The sequence below is a fragment of the Ambystoma mexicanum genome, chromosome 11, assembly GCF_040938575.1.
Source record: "Ambystoma mexicanum isolate Mex_15411 chromosome 11, UKY_AmexF1_1, whole genome shotgun sequence".
Classification (NCBI taxonomy): Eukaryota; Metazoa; Chordata; class Amphibia; order Caudata; family Ambystomatidae; genus Ambystoma; species Ambystoma mexicanum.
Genome location: NC_090934.1, coordinates 835,998,311 through 836,014,151, shown reverse-complemented (window position 1 = coordinate 836,014,151; position 15,841 = coordinate 835,998,311). Strand labels below are relative to the sequence as shown.

Here is a 15,841-nt window from a genome sequence, read left to right as displayed (position 1 = left end):
TCCCTACTCGGCAAGTAGTTCCTTTGTGACTCTGTGTATCTCTCCGTCCGTCATGAGCCTGTGTCTCTGCCCCTCAAGCTCAAAGGAGATGGAGAACGGGAATCCCCATCTATAGCGCACTCCTTTACCATTTAGCCACTTCGTCAAAGGCAGGCACAGTCGTCTCTTTGCAAGGGTCAGAGAGGACAGCTCCTGGAAAATGGTGATCCTTGCTGCACCCAACATCACCGCTCCCCTGCTCTTTGCCTTGTCCAGAATTTTGAGCCTGTCAGGGTAGTTGTTGAATCCTGCCAGCACTGATTTCGGGCCTGCGGGAGGACTGCCGGCTCTATGGACACTCTCGATTTTTGTCTCATCGATCGAGTCGTCCTGGAAGAGGAGTTTCGTAATATTATGTATTATTTGCCTGAGATCTCTTTCCGTCTACCCCTCTTTCCCGGGAATCCCGAAAAAAACAGAGGTTGTTTCTCCTCTCGCGATACTCAGTCGTCCATTTTCAGTACCATGTCAACCTCTCTTCTCTCAAGTTCACTCATCCTTACATCTATTTGGGTTTCCAGGCTATCCGGGGGGGGTTGCTTATGCTCCACCTCTTGCAACCTCTCCTCCATATTGTCCAGTCTGACATTAATCTTGTCGACTTTGCCCCCTATATCGGCTCTCATGCCCCTGATTTCCTCCAATAGTGAAGCAATATCACTCTTCGTCGCCATAGAGTCTTCACTTCCTGATGCCATGGTCCCACCCCCCTCTCCTATGACCCTTTCCTGATATGCAAAATGCTTAAGCCGGTATTTGAAATCCATACAAAGTCACACCACGATGGGGCAGTCCCCAGGCACAGGCCCCCCTCGGCACCACACCCCTCACCGGGGAATGGCCCCAGAGAGGGACCGGAGAGCGAAGGCCATCTGTAGCTTAGAGTGCGAGGAATGCAAGCCCGTATTGTGCCCCCGTCTGGCTCCTCAGTACCGTCCTGATTATGTTGTCCCAGGTGACTCCTGTGTTGCTTGTTTCCAACCTTGTGTTGTTCTCACACCACCCCCTCGGGATCGACTTCTTATGAATGGTGGTTGTTCAGAGAGGCGCACTCCCCAAGGCCACGGTCCTCACGCTTCAGCTCTAGGCCGTGCCGCTGTCACAAGTGCCAGGGGGCACAGTTCTCAAACCTCCAGTTAGTGGCTCAGCCCTCCCGAGGCGTCAATTGGTCCCCTCAGCCAGGGTCGCGAACCTGCCAAGTTGGCCTTCCCCTTGCCCCTGAGTAGTCTCAGTTTAAACCCGGGACCTCTAAAAGGCATGGCCAGATCAAGAGCCTCCAACAGAGGCACCCAAACCCCAGAACAGCTCTCCCCTGGACTCTTGGCTCAAGTCATTTGGCCCCTTGGCCTGGGTCAGTGAGACGGGCACATGCCCCAAAACTGGGGGCCCTCACTTTTTTCTGCCTCTTTTGCATGTTGTGAAGTCTATGCCTCTTCAGACACAGTGGCTTGGGCTGTCTGCTTGAAGGAGCCCCAGCTCTGAATTTCTGAGGCCTCCGGGGGGCAGCAGGGGCTTAGGGGGGGCGGGCAGCTTCACGCCTCAAGTACACTCGTCAGCTTCTGCCACCAGAAGAAAGTCTCAAGGCCCCAGAATCAGGTCCGGGGAGGGGGGCAAATGGCCCAGAACTGGGAGCCCTCACCTCCCCTGCTGCCTCTGGGGGCTCCGGAGTCCAATCCGCAGTCTGGGCAGACCCGCACTGCCTGTACTCTGTTCAGGGGAGCCAGAACTCTCTAATTCACGGGACGCCGGGGGGCCCCACAACTGGGCATCTGACCCCAGCTCAGTGTCACTGGAACCTTGGGTCCAAGTCCAGGCGGGTGGCACACGCCCCAAGACCGGGGGCCCACACCCCTCCTCTGGCCCCAGGGCACCGGGGCCCGATCTCAACTTTCACCGTGGCCCGGGCTGTCCCCCAGTCTCTGGATGTCGCTCCAAGCCTCTCTGTGCAGAGGGGGAACCGGTCTGCGCCAACCTCCGTTCGCACCACCAGTGCAGGACTATCCCCCAGCGCTCACTGTCCGGGCTGGGTCCCTCCATCGCGGCGTGGGGGGGCACCCCCGTACCTCTTCAATCGTGCGGCACCTTTCAGGAAGGGGCTCAAACTTCCAACACTCATTGCCTCAGCGCACTGGGCCTTCCGCCTCGGATATGTTCCTATCGGTACAGTGAACTCCCTGTGGAGGCTGCAACTCCACTTGGGGAGCACCGTTTTCTTTTGGGTGTTGGACCAGATGATGCCCTTTGTGTCTGTGGTCCACGTCTGGAGTCCTCAAAACACCACGGGCCATTGGTGGGGCAACCATGCTGCAAAGGGGCCCGGGTGATGGAGGAGCGCAATCAGGTGACTTCCATCCGTGCGCCCCCTGGTGTCCATTCCGGTAGCCATGCTTTTGATACTGTATCAAAGCTGTGGCCCCGGCACTGACTGGGGCCCTTCCCAGCACAGGAACTGGCACTCTGACATACTGTCAGACATGTGGCCTCTGCATTCACAGAGAGCCACACTGAAAGGAAGAGGGATGATGAGGGTGAGGATGGTAGAGGTGGGTGGCAGGAGGCCAGGTAATGTATTTTATTTCTAGTCAAGGGTGGGGAGGGCACACCACACAATGGACAATGGGGGAGGTGGTGGAAGGAGGCAGCACACCAGTTTAATGTCTTCTTTTTGGGTGTTTGGGAGGAAAGTATTCAAGGTATGTGGATGTGGGGGCAGGATGGCATGTATTTCTTTCTTGTATGGGACATTTCATTTTATGTTGCACATAGTTGACTCCTGCTCTCTCTCTCCACCCCTGGCAAATCTAGCACTGGGAAGCAGCCCCGAGGGTAGAAAAGGGATGCATGTGTGGCCCTATTCAATATCAAATTAAAGATAACTAGCTATCCACTGTGATGAATATGGCAGTGTCATCACTACTTCCATGGGGGTAACCTTCCCATACGTGGCCAGGGTGAGGCAGACGTTCTCTGACCCGAACTCTGGGGGTGGCTATTTGAGGGAGGATCACAAAGGGGAAGACGACCCTCATGGAAGTAAGGGTGACTTGCCAGATGAGAAATGGTATTCCCCTTACCAATCCCAGGTTAATAACCAAGACCCAACTCCCTAGGCATCCATGGTCTATTGTACGATGGGAAAAACCAACCATATATTACCTTAAGTAGAGATCTAAAACCTTCCTCATCAAACCCCTACAATCCTGCTACCCCCGTAGGGACTAATAATACCAACTCAAACCAACTTCCCTCCCCTCTAGATTTTGTGGTAATATGAGGACAGAGTGTTAGATAACACCCCAATAATTCCCCAGAACTATGTGACACATTGTAAAGTTAAACGGGAACTTTCATACATAAACAGCAATGAAATGTCATGACCACTGTTAGAGGTCACAAGCTGTGCCACAAGCAGGCTCCCACCAGAACCCTAAGGGCCTTAAAACTCCTGCAAAAAGGCTCCTGGAGCAAGTCCTGGTGCCTTTGGCACCATGCTCATATGCGGTAAGGAGAGACTCATCGGGCTTGCTTTCATTTATGTACATGGATCTTTAAATCCAACATGGAAGCAACCGCATAGCTCAGTTCTTATGAACCAAGCCATGCTGTTTAGTGTTTTGGGTGTGACTGGGCCTGGAACTACTTTACCTGGTACTACTTTGCATGGGCTATATACACCACACCCAGACTGTAGAACACGCTTCGCATTATTCTGCAACTAGCAGCGTGACGCTCACCGTGTCCAGCTCCTGGTCTTTAGCAACTTCTTGTAATCCTACAAGAACACGATTACTTGTCTTACCTGAGAACACACCATCCTACGCTCAGCATCTCAACGGGCCGCAATCTGTGGAAACCGAGAGAAGAAGAAACATCACCTGTGAGTGCTAGCTTGAGGAATTCCAGCATCCCGTGGCCACAGCTCCCGTTCGAACATTGTGAGCTGCAAAACAAGAAAGGGTAAAACGTTATTAGATGCGCGCATTTCCAAAACATCAAATACCATCATTCTTACCTGAATTCCTTTGCGCTACGCAGCGCTTCCATCCGGAACTCCAGGGCAACACCCTGCAAGAGAAAAGGAGACATATTCAGGTGCGCTCTCAATATTTAACACACGCATATCGCTTTTACCGTAACAGATCCCGGGGGTCAGTTTTCATCGTGCTCTCATCCACTCGTAGCACCGCCGCAGCCTGTGAGGAGAAGAAGAGAACACGGGTTAGCTTCAAAAAGACAATAAAGAACGCCGCCCTTTCCCTTACCTTAAAACATGCCTCCTCATCCAGCACAACAGCATCAAACCTTCACATCTGAAAAGAAGACGATAAAGACATTAACGGGATTTCCACCTTAAAACAGAACTAAGACTTTCAATTAACAAACCTACCTGCCTACCAGCAGAGTCGGGCCTGGACTCGGAGAAAGGCACACTGCACCAGTGATGCAACTCAGGCAGATTGGCAAGAAACGCCAAGAGCCCCTGCACCAGACGCAGGACGGATAGCCCACCCTACAAACAATTAAGATTCATAATTCTGCGCTGGGCAACTACGTATCCAGGGTTCCAGATCTCAGAGCCTCCAAGATGCCCCTGGGATGTCAGGTGAGCGTGACAGAATGCAAACCCTCTAAACCTTATCCACCTGGGCATCATGGAGACATCTGAAACTGACCTCTTAGCTCAGCTTTTGAGACGATTACGCGCCGAGGTACACGCAGCCTGGCAAGAAACCAATGCCTTAAAATGAGAAATAATAGTCACGAAAGACTGCACTGATGAACTAAGCAAACGGCTGCTACAATCACAGTCTGGGCAAACTCCATTGCCCGGATTTGCTCCATCCGTTGCTACACCATCTTCAGTCCACCCAGTACAGATAACGTTGCCGGGAGCAGTACCTCTGGCACCACCAGAACGATTTAATGGAGACCGCAAAAGGTATGCAACATTCATGAACCAGTGCCGTCTCCATTTTCTTTGTAGACCTGGGGCCTTCCCAAACGACCAGTCAAGGGTGGCCTTATTTTTATCATATTTGAGTGGAAGTGCCGCAGATTGATCAATACCTTTAGTGAGCCAGGATGACCCATTACTGCAGGATTTCTGGGGTTTTCAACAGGAGATGGGTAAGCTATTTGCTCGACACTTGCATGGACAAGCTTTAGACAATGAACTCCTGTCTCTCCGCCAAGGAAATCAAGATTTACTGACTTATATTGCTGTCTTCAACAGACTGGTCGTGGAAGCAGGATGGCCTGAAGATAAAAGAACCACGTTGTTTCATCGGGGCCTACGAGGAGACCTAAAGGATGTCCTTGCTCAAGTGGTAGACCCACCTAAAGACTGCAGAGTTTATAAACCTTGTAGTGCAATTGGATCATAGATTACAGGATCATAGAACAGATCGAAGTAGACTCGAGAACCGGGCCATGTACGTACGTTCAAAAGACAATGGTCAACGTCCACCAGAAAATGCCACAGAACCCATGCAAATCGGAGGAGTATGACCCCCTTTAACCAAGATTGAAAGAGACAAGAGAAGGCAGCTACAGTTGTGCCTGTACTGCAGTAAATCAGGTCACTTCCTCAAGGACTGCCCAGTGAAACCTCCAAGGAAGGTAGTAGGCGCTACGGAAGAAGAAGATGATGATGGGAAAGAATCGGAAAACTACCAGTCCCGGCAAGCGTAGAGGTCCGCTTGTCGAGCGAGAAGGATGAGTCATAGACCTCACATTTTGCTCTACCAGTAATCTTGACCAATCGTCAACGACCGTCGCGGATGCATGCCATAGAAGCGTATATAGACAGCGGAGCAGTTGGAAACTACATTGATCGAGATCTGGCAGCAGAAATGGGACTTCCCTTATGTACAAAACCAACAACCGAAAAGGTGACTACTGTTGACGGTACTGAAATTGCTTCTGGTCCAGTAACCCAATGCACAACAGAATTAACCCTTCTGTGTCAGGATGGACATCAAGAAGTAATCACTTTTGACCCCATCAAAGCTCCTCAGTTCCGGTTGATTTTAGGGATGCCATGGTTGGTAACTCACAATCCTCGCATAGACTGGCGGGCAAAGAGACTGGCCTTTTCTGACGAATGTGCCCACATTTGCTACCCAAAATCTATACCACAGCCAAACCTGAAATCTGTTCAAGGAATAACTTCGGTGAACGCGGAACCATTGGACACCTTACCAAGGGAATATCAAGATTATCAAGATGTTTTTCAGAAGGAACAGGCTAACACATTACCGCCACATCGGCCATATGACTGGCAGATCGACCTGATATCTGGTGCACAGGTTCCTTGTGGTCGGATTTATGCACTTACAGAAACCGAAAATCTCCACTTGAAGTCCTATCTGGATCAATACCTGGCTAATTGGTTGATATGTCCATCGAAGTCACCAGCAGCCTTTCCCTTATTCTTCGTACCAAAGAAGGAAGGAGATTTGAGGACTTGTATCGATTACCGCGCACTTAATCAAATCACAGTAAAAAAACGCTAACCTTTGCCCCTTATCCCGGAACTCTTGGACCAAGTTAAGGATGCCCAAATCTACACCAAATTAGACCTCAGAGGGGGTGTATCATCTTGTACGTGTGAAAAGAGGGGATGAACAGAAAATTGCATTCCGCACCAAGTATGGCCTGTACAAATATCAGGTAATGCCTTTCGGGCTGTGCAACCCTCCCGCCTCATTCCAATATTTTATGAATGACGTATTACGAGAACTAATCGATGTCGGTGCCCTAGTCTATATTGATGACATCCTGGTGTACCCTTCCTCTGAAAAAGAGCATATTGAACATGTTCGCTCAGTCCTTGCAAAACTACGCCAGCACAAACTGTACACTAAACTCGAAAAATGCTCCTTCCATGTCACCGAAGTAGAGTTCCTCGGTTTTATCCTCTCGCCAAAAGGAGTCAGGATGGATATCCACAAAGTTGATGCCATCCTTAATTGGCCGTCACCTTCTTCGCTTAAGGAATTCAAAGCATGCTCGGCTTTGAAAATTTTTATTGCCGATTTTATTCCAGACTTATCACAGATAGTGCACCCAATTACTTCATTACTGAGAAAAAACAACAAGAAATTCCAATGGACTGAAGAAGCGGAACAAGCCTTTCAAGAACTCAAGAAAAGATTCACCTCCACGCCAGTGTTCAGACATCCTCGTCCAGACCTCCCCTATGTAGTGGAGACTGATGCTTCCAGCGTAGCTATGGGAGCAGTTCTCTCTCAAAGAGATCCATAAACGGGCCAATTACATCCCGTGGCCTTTTGGTCACGTAAATTCTCACCACCAGAACTTAACTACGCAATTACAGACAAAGAATTGTTAGCAATAAAATCGGCCTTCAAAACCTGGTGGCAGTATCTGTTAGGTGCCAGACATACCATCACCGTAATCACAGATCACCGGACCCTTCAATACCTAAAGTCAGCAAAAGCTCAATCTTCGCGACAACTGCAGTGGGCTTTATTCTTTGCAGAATACGATTATGTAATCACATATCGACCGGGAGTTCGGAATGGGAAGGCCGATGCCTTATCTCGCATGGGTATTGAAGAAAAAATAAACAGTACCCCTGACCCTGTTGCCATCATTCCAAGTGATAAGTTACTGGGACTTACTACCACATTGACTCTAACTGAACTTCAAGATAAGATTTGGTTCTTAATGAACCCCGAGACCTTACAAAAATGGAATATCCAAAGTGAACATCACACGGTCCTAGACGGATTACCCTACTTCAGAAAACGATTATATCTACCAAATAAAGATCTGCAAGAGTTGGTCATATCCGGTTATCACAATTCCCTGATCGAAGGCCATCCCGGCATTTCTAAAACTCTAGCCAAGGTTAAGCGGAATTATTGGTGGCCAACCTGGCGTAAAGACATTGCTCAATGTGTTCTATCCTGTGAGGTATGAGCACAAACTAAATCACAAAAACAGAAACTAGCTGGCCTTCTACAACCACTGGACCTCCCACCGGCTCCTTGGCATACTCTTTCTCTTGATTTTATTACGGACTTACCTCACAGTCAAGGATTTAATACCATTTTAGTGGTTGTAGATCTGTTCTCTAAAATGGCACATTTTATTCAATTCAGAGGACTCCCTAACGCTACTGGTCTGGCCAAGGTATTTCTTGAACAGATTGTAAAATTGCATGGCTTCCCATCAGTCCTAATCTCAGATTGTGGAAGCCAATTTGTATCTAATTTCTGGAAGAAATGCTGTACCCTGGCACAAATCGATGTTCGTTTATCCACTAGCCATCACCCTCAAACGGATGGACAAACAGAAAGAACAAACTGGACATTAGAACAATATCTACGTTGCATGCTGCATCAAGTGGAAGAGAGCTGGAAGGATTTATTATGGATAGCGGAATACGCATACAACAACTCCATACACACCAGCACAGGACAAAGCCCGTTCTACACATTTTACAGGAGACATCCACTTACCTCTGAACTAGACTCTCCCACGACCTTGGAAATGCCAGCGGTTAAGACTCTGCACACAAGTATAACCCAAGCCTTCAGAAAAGCAACTGAACAATTACAGCAAGCCAAAGACAAACAAAAAAAATTCTCGTACCAACACCGGAAGAAAGCTCCTGATTACCAAGCTGGGGACGAAGTCTGGTTAGCATCGAAACATGTGCCCATAAAAGGTACCCGGACCTTTCATCCAAGATACCTCGGACCCTATACCATTAAATCGGTGATAAAATCCAGTGGCCGTCAAGTTAGCCTTACCACCAAATATGCAAATTCATCTGGTGTTCCATGTATCACTTATAAAACCTGTACAACCCGGAACCGGAGTCAGAACACCACCAAAACCTGCGCTAGTTAAAAACATCCTGGATACAAAATGTACCAGATCTAAATTATACTATTTAGTGGACTGGAAAGGGTACGGGCGTCAAGATAGAACATGGGAACCAAGTGAACTTATCCATGCACCACGTCTGATTAAGAGGTTTCACCTGAATAACCCCATCAAACCAGGACCGGACAGGAAGAATACCATGAGAGGGGCCTTGGGAGGGAGTTTTGTCAGGACCACTGTTAGAGGTCACAAGCTGTGCCACAAGCAGGCTCCCACCAGATCCCTAAGGGCCTTAAAACTTCTGCAAAAAGGCTCCTGGAGCAAGTCCTGGCGCCTTTGGCACCAGGCTCATATGCGGTAAGGAGAGACTTATTAGGCTTGCTTTCATTTATGTGCATGGGTCTTTAAATCTAACATGGAAGCAACCGCATAGCTCAGTTCTTATGAACCAAGCCATGCAGGCTAGTGTTTTAGGTGTGACTGAGCCTGGAACTACTTTACCTGGGCTATATAAACCACAGCCAGACTGCAGAACATGCTTTGCGTTATTCTGCAACTAGCAGCGTGATGCTCACCGTGTCCAGCTCCTGTTCTTTAGCATCTTCCTGTAATCCTGCAAGAACAAGAACAAGATTACCTGTCTTACCTGAGAACACACCATCCTACGCTCAGCATCTCAACTGGGCCGCAATCTGTGGAAACCGAGAGAAGAAGAAACATCACCTGTGAGTGCTAGCTTGAGGAATTCCAGCATCCCGCGGCCACAGCTCCCGTTTGAACATCGCGAGCTGCAAAACAAGAAAGGGTAAAACGTTATTAGACGCGCGCGCTTCCAAGACATCGAATTCCATCATTCTTACCTGAATTCCTTCACTCTACGCAGCGCTTCCATCTGGAACTCCAGGGCAACACCCTGCAAGAGAAAAGGAGACATATTCAGGTGCGCTTTCAATATTTAACGCTTGAATATGGCTTAACTTACTTTAACGGATCCCTGGGGTCAGTTTTCATTGTGCTCTTATCCACTCGTAGCACCGCCGCAGCCTGTGAGGAGAAGAAGAAGAGAACACAGGTTAGATTCAAAAAGACAATAAAGAACGCCGCGCTTCGCGCTTTCTCTTACCTTAAAATGTGCCTCCTCATCCAGCACGACCGCATCAACCTTCACATCTGAAAAGAAGACGATAAAGACATTAACGGGATTTCCACCTTAAAACAGAACTAAGAATTTCAATTAACAAACCTACCTGCCTACCAGCAGAGTCGGGGTCACAGTCTGGCGCACTGCACCAGTGAAGCAACTCGGGCAGATCGCCAACAAACGCCAAGCGCCCCTGCACCAGATGCAGGACGGATAGCCCACCTTACAAACAATTAAGATTTGTAATTCCGTGCTGGGCAACTACGTATCCAGGCTTCCAGATCTCAGAGCCTTCCAGACGCTCCCGGGGATGTCAGGTGAGCGTTACATGAAATCCCTTTTTCTCCCTGTTTAGAGTCAACTAAAAGTACTGGTACCAGGAGGAGGTTGAGGAGAATAATACAGATTTCCAACTCTGATCTGCCTTGTGAAACTTATGAAAGCACCTTATCCAGTTCCACCTACCAATCCTCCAGGACTGACGTGCCCTTGAAAACCATTAGAATGTTTATCCAAGTTAATTGTGCACAATTTCAAGAATGGACTTCCTTTCCCAGAATTATCAAAATACTGGGACAAGGAAGAGGAACTGAGCAATCCAGAGTGGAGAAGGCCACAAGCCCAAGGAGCGCCCTAGTTGTTACGCATGCACACCTGTGACCGTGAAATTTAAAGAACCGATGCAGAGAGTCGAAGTCTGCTGCTGCGCCACTATTTGCGGATCGAGAGACTGAAAGGCTGAGACCGGTGTGGGGAAGACAGGTGGCTCGAGAGCCAAGAAGAAAGAAGCTGCCACGTGAAGGCGACATGCTGCGGAACGCCAGGAGCCGACGACAGACGCCTGATCATTGACCGGTGTTAGAAAGCAGCGTCTAACTCACCAGAGCCTGGAACGAAGCAGGCAAGCCCAGCAGCAGCCATGAGAGCCGGGAAAGTCAAGAGGAAGCGTTGCGAGAAGGAAGCAACAGGAGAAATCGGGCATGCCAATAAGAACTGGTGAGTCCACCCAGAGACAGCAGGGACACCGGGGCATATCGGCAGCCACACCGAATGCAAGCAATAGTAAAGAAAGAAACCAAGAGAGAAGGAGCGAGAAAGGTTATTGTTAAAAGGGGAAATTAACTGCAAGTGAAAACCCTAATAGTATGTGAATGTATTCAGTGCACATTTATGGGAAACCATAGGATAATATATCAAGAATATACATTATCAAACAAAGTAAATGTGCAAGTCTGGGAGAATGCAGAGAGCCCGTGTGAATACAAGAAGCCCTGGCAGGAGAGTATACCAGGCAATTTCAAGTGTGTGAATACAAGAAGCCCTGGAGCAGAGTATACCAGGCAATTTCAAGTGTGTGAATACAAGAAGCCGTGGCCGAAGAGTATACCATGCAATTACAAGTGTATGGATACAAGAAGCCCTGGCAGGAGAATATACCATGCAGGTATAATAAATGTGCAAAACATTAAATGGGTCCTGAGAGGAAATATCAGCACTAGGAAAAGGACTGTGTTAACCAGGAGTAAAAAGAGCCTGAGAAGGAATATCAGAACTAGAAAAAAGAATGTGTTAACCAGGAGAGAAGGAGCAAAACCCAGGCAGGAGAATATACCAGTTATCTTGAAAGAGACAAAAGTACAAAAACAGACAGTTTTCTGTGTCAGTGTTGTTGTTGGTCAAGGAAGACACAAGGAACTGGTACTTGTGAAAATATCAGAAAGTAAAGAGGAATCCACTGGAAGGGAGCCACCCGCTGGAGCAAGGACCATTTAGCCTTGAAGAACTTTTGTGTTGGAGCTATTTATTCTTCCTTTTTGAACACTTTTCTAAACCACCCAAGGCTAAAGACATTACCATCTTCACCTTAGAATTTAGTTTATAGTGTGAGGGTCAGAATAGAACTTTGGACACAGGACTGTTTTGGACATTCTGACACAGACATATTCTTAGTTTTTGGTTTAGGTAGGGAGATTCCTCTTAGAGCAGGGTCAGTTAGGCATTTTCCCAAGCCTTTTTATTTTCAATAAAAGTCTTTAACCAAAATCATCGCACACTTCTGTCCGAGTTCTTTTTCCTGACTCCTCGCACCACTCTGAGATATATTTTACCACAGGGTGTGGAGTGACATCATAGATAATTCAAGCTTGGATTTCGTCTGTCAGATGTCACTTTGCACTCCTCTGTGAAATATTTTCCTGGTCTTGATAGCTCCCCATCTGTAATTCTATATTTATTGTATGTGCAGAACCGATGTGGAAACTGGTAGCATTTTACTTTAGGTCCTTTGAGGTACAAGATCCCCAGGCAGTGCAGGACAGCAGCCATCATTAATTATGGCAATGATGTAAGAGTTGCAGCATCATTATGGCAATGTAAGAGTTGCAGCCATGCTGAGCGATTTTGACATGGGTCAAATCATAGCTCTCAACTCACCCGCTTTTGGCGGGTGTCACCCGCCTTGAAAGCAGATGAATCACCCGCCAAGTCCCTCACCCGCCAAAAAGAAAATCAGGTGTTTTCACCCGCCTTGGTGACAAAAAAGGTTGGGAGCTATGGTCAAATACAGGTTGGTTGGCAAGCACACGTGTTCCCATAAGGCTCTGTGCGGATGAAGTAAAGCACTGTAAAGCACTGTCTAAGGCACAGGTGCACCTGCCTAAAACCCTGCATTAGAAGATAAAGGCAGGTTTAGCCCCCTGGGAACTGGAATGACGACCATGCGGCTGCTAAGTCTGTGGTTTTTGGTACCATTAGGTGCAATGGCAAACTTCAGAAAAAGAGGTGGCCTGTAATGACACCATAAGCCTAATATTGTCACCAGGTGTAAGATGATCTTTATTTTTTTTATTTTTTTTATTTAATACGGTTGGTTTATTTCAAACCTTTCATAAAAACAATCCATTACATTTGATCACAAAATAAAATGGTTACACCTGTCTTTACAGTCTTTTCCGTTGCCTCTCTCTATTACAGGTATAAACATCAGCGTATTTCATTTTACAATCGCAAGTTCCAACAATTCCTCCATAAATCATTGAGTTATTTTCTCCAATTATGAACATATCCCACCACTCCTGCAACGTTAAGGTTTTATAACGGTTAGCCACCTCACTCCTATATTTCCTTCTCATTGTGTCCAGGCCATTACACTCTGTCAATAGATGCTCAGAAGTTTCCACCATCTCTTTCCTCCTACAAAATCCACAGGAGTGGTTGTTATCTTGTAATTGCCCTCTCAGGCAAAAGACTTCTCTAGCTGGCAAAATGTTCAGTCTGAGACGCATAAAGAGATCCCTGTATCTGTGACTCTGAAATTTGTATACGTATTTAGGAGGTTGATTTATCAATCTCCTCTCGTGCTCCGATTCAGCGGTAGTCTGTAAGAACTTCTTTCTGTTAGAGTATCTATCCAGTCCATTCACTTTATCTGGAGCTTAACTTTGCCAGGATTGTTTGCAGGAATGTCTTCTGTTAAGTCGAGATTCTTTAGCCACTCTCTACAGGTGGCTTTTCAGGTATCCAAATTCCATTTGCATCCCTTTCCCGCCCCCCTCCCCGCCCATTTCTTAGAATTTCAAAGGGGGCAGTCTGTCCCCATCTGTGCATTTCAGGAACAGGCACAGGGAGCTCCACATAATCATGGAATGCAAAGATTGGAGACCCAATTCAAACCTAATCAGAGAGATTGGAAGGCATTTTGGAAGACCCAACACCCTCCTCTAGAAAAGCCCCTTCAACTTGTCCCAAAACACTATGGGGAGGTCAGGCATCAATTCTGCTCCATATATGAGAATCGGAGTTACTTTAAGTCTATAGAAGGTTATTATCAGTGTTAGAGTAAATTTACAAATCTCTTATGAATCCGTTTTGTCTGGGTGGCCAGTTTTACGCATTTTAGTCATAAACCCTCCATTCATGGTTTCTCATTCACACTGCAGTTGATACCGACTCCCAAATACACAATAGATTCTGCACACTCTATTTCCACAGAGCTCACAGCCCAGGTGAATTTGGGTTTCTTTTTCCCCACAAGCATTAGCGAGCACCATGATTTTGTTTTTTTTTCACATTTATTCTCAATTTGTTCACTTTTTAGTACGCTTCTAGTTGTTTCAGTCTTCTTTTTAGACCCATCAGCGTTTGGTCAATACGGACCAAATCGCCCACATATAAAACCCACGGAATGAATTGGTTGTATAACTTTGGGGGGGCGGCATTAACTCCCACCGGACTAGATTCCATATTCAACAAGTACAGGTTGAATACCTCGGGGGCCAAGGGGTAATCCTGTTTCAAGCCCCTGAATGTTTGGCTTGCTTTGGTAAGTATTCCCTTGTTGTTGAGTACAGTGCCTTAATTGCCTCCACCAAATCCAGTGGGCAATGCCAGTTCGTCAATTTCTCCCACAGCCTTTCTCTGCTAATACTGTTGAAGGCTTGCTCCAGATCAGTAAATGCTAAATATACTTTCTGTTTGTTGTTGATCGCCCTCAACTTCAAAATGTTTAGGAGAAATAAATTGAGATTGGTACCTACCCGTGGGACAAACCCGGCTTGTTTTTAATCAAAATGTCCAAAATCCCTCACCCACTTTTTTAGATGTTTCAACAGAATAGACGCAAAGATCTTCCCAAGAGTATCCCAGAGAGCGATGGGCCTATACATTTTAGTATTGTCTCTATCGCCATTCTTATAGATCGGTACAATCAGTGCAGCCCTCCAAGAGGGAGGAATCTCTCTTGCGTGTAGGATTTGATTAAACAGAACCCAGCAGAAATCGGCCCAATCCTCTAGGTTCTGTTTAAGCATGGTGTTATTTAGGCCACCTGGGCCTGCAGCTCTGGAGGAGTTCAGCTTCTTAATTAACACAACTATGTCCTCTCAGTCAAATTCAATGGACCAGGGAATACTAGCCTTTCCCAGGCTTCCAGGGTCTACTGGGGTCGTGCAGGCAAAGAGATCAGTAAAATACCTAATCCAAGCCTTCGCAGAGACTGCTTAAGTAACAGTAGCCAGTTGGAATGTTGCATTATTATTATTGAGCAGCGACCAGAGGTCTTATTTGTTTTTGTTAGAAATAATCCTCATTATCACTTCCGCATCTGCTTGGAAGCGTTGGGCTTTAGTAGCTAGCAGCCAATTCCTGTATTTCTGCTTCTTTTTTAGGGAAATTTTATCACCAATCTGTAGACTGTCTATACTATGAAGATCGGCTCTAAAGATTTTCTTCGCCTCTCTCAGATTTCGATTTGAATAATGTAATCTCTTGAAATCTTGTCTTCCCACCATATTAGATTTCATTTGGAAGCTCGTTAAAATACTGGTATAGTCTTACATCATCTTACAGCTGGATGCTGTCACCAGATGTAAGAGGATCTTTATAATTCATGTTTTTAATAATTGAGTGCTTTCTGTGTGTACTAATACAAGGGTTACTAATAAAAACTTGCCAACAACAATCAGCATTACATTTCACACTGGGTTAACTGATACTAGCAGATCCTGCCCCACTTACCTTTCAATGTAGTGTCAAAGGACATGAATAAAGTTAAAACCATCATAAATCAATGATACAGTCAGATCCACATTGCTGAGCTATGTTTAGAATATTTTGACAGCGGACTACCAACAACAATAGTGGTATTCGATCATTAAATATTATCTGGCACAGACCTCATGTGATATATCGAGATATAAAAAATATGCTTTATTATATACTCTCTTGGCACTACTACAAAACAATTCCCATCAGCTTCTTCTCTTCAGACCTAATTGATCTGGATATATCACCACTCCATGGGGT

The 15,841-nt window shown here is 46.6% G+C and overlaps 1 protein-coding gene across 2 annotated transcripts in view; it reads left to right on the top strand.

The window, feature by feature from the left end:
- Positions 1 to 15,841, top strand: part of HPS5 (HPS5 biogenesis of lysosomal organelles complex 2 subunit 2) — a 1,306,927-nt gene that overhangs the window by 933,352 nt on the left and 357,734 nt on the right. The window lies entirely within an intron of this gene.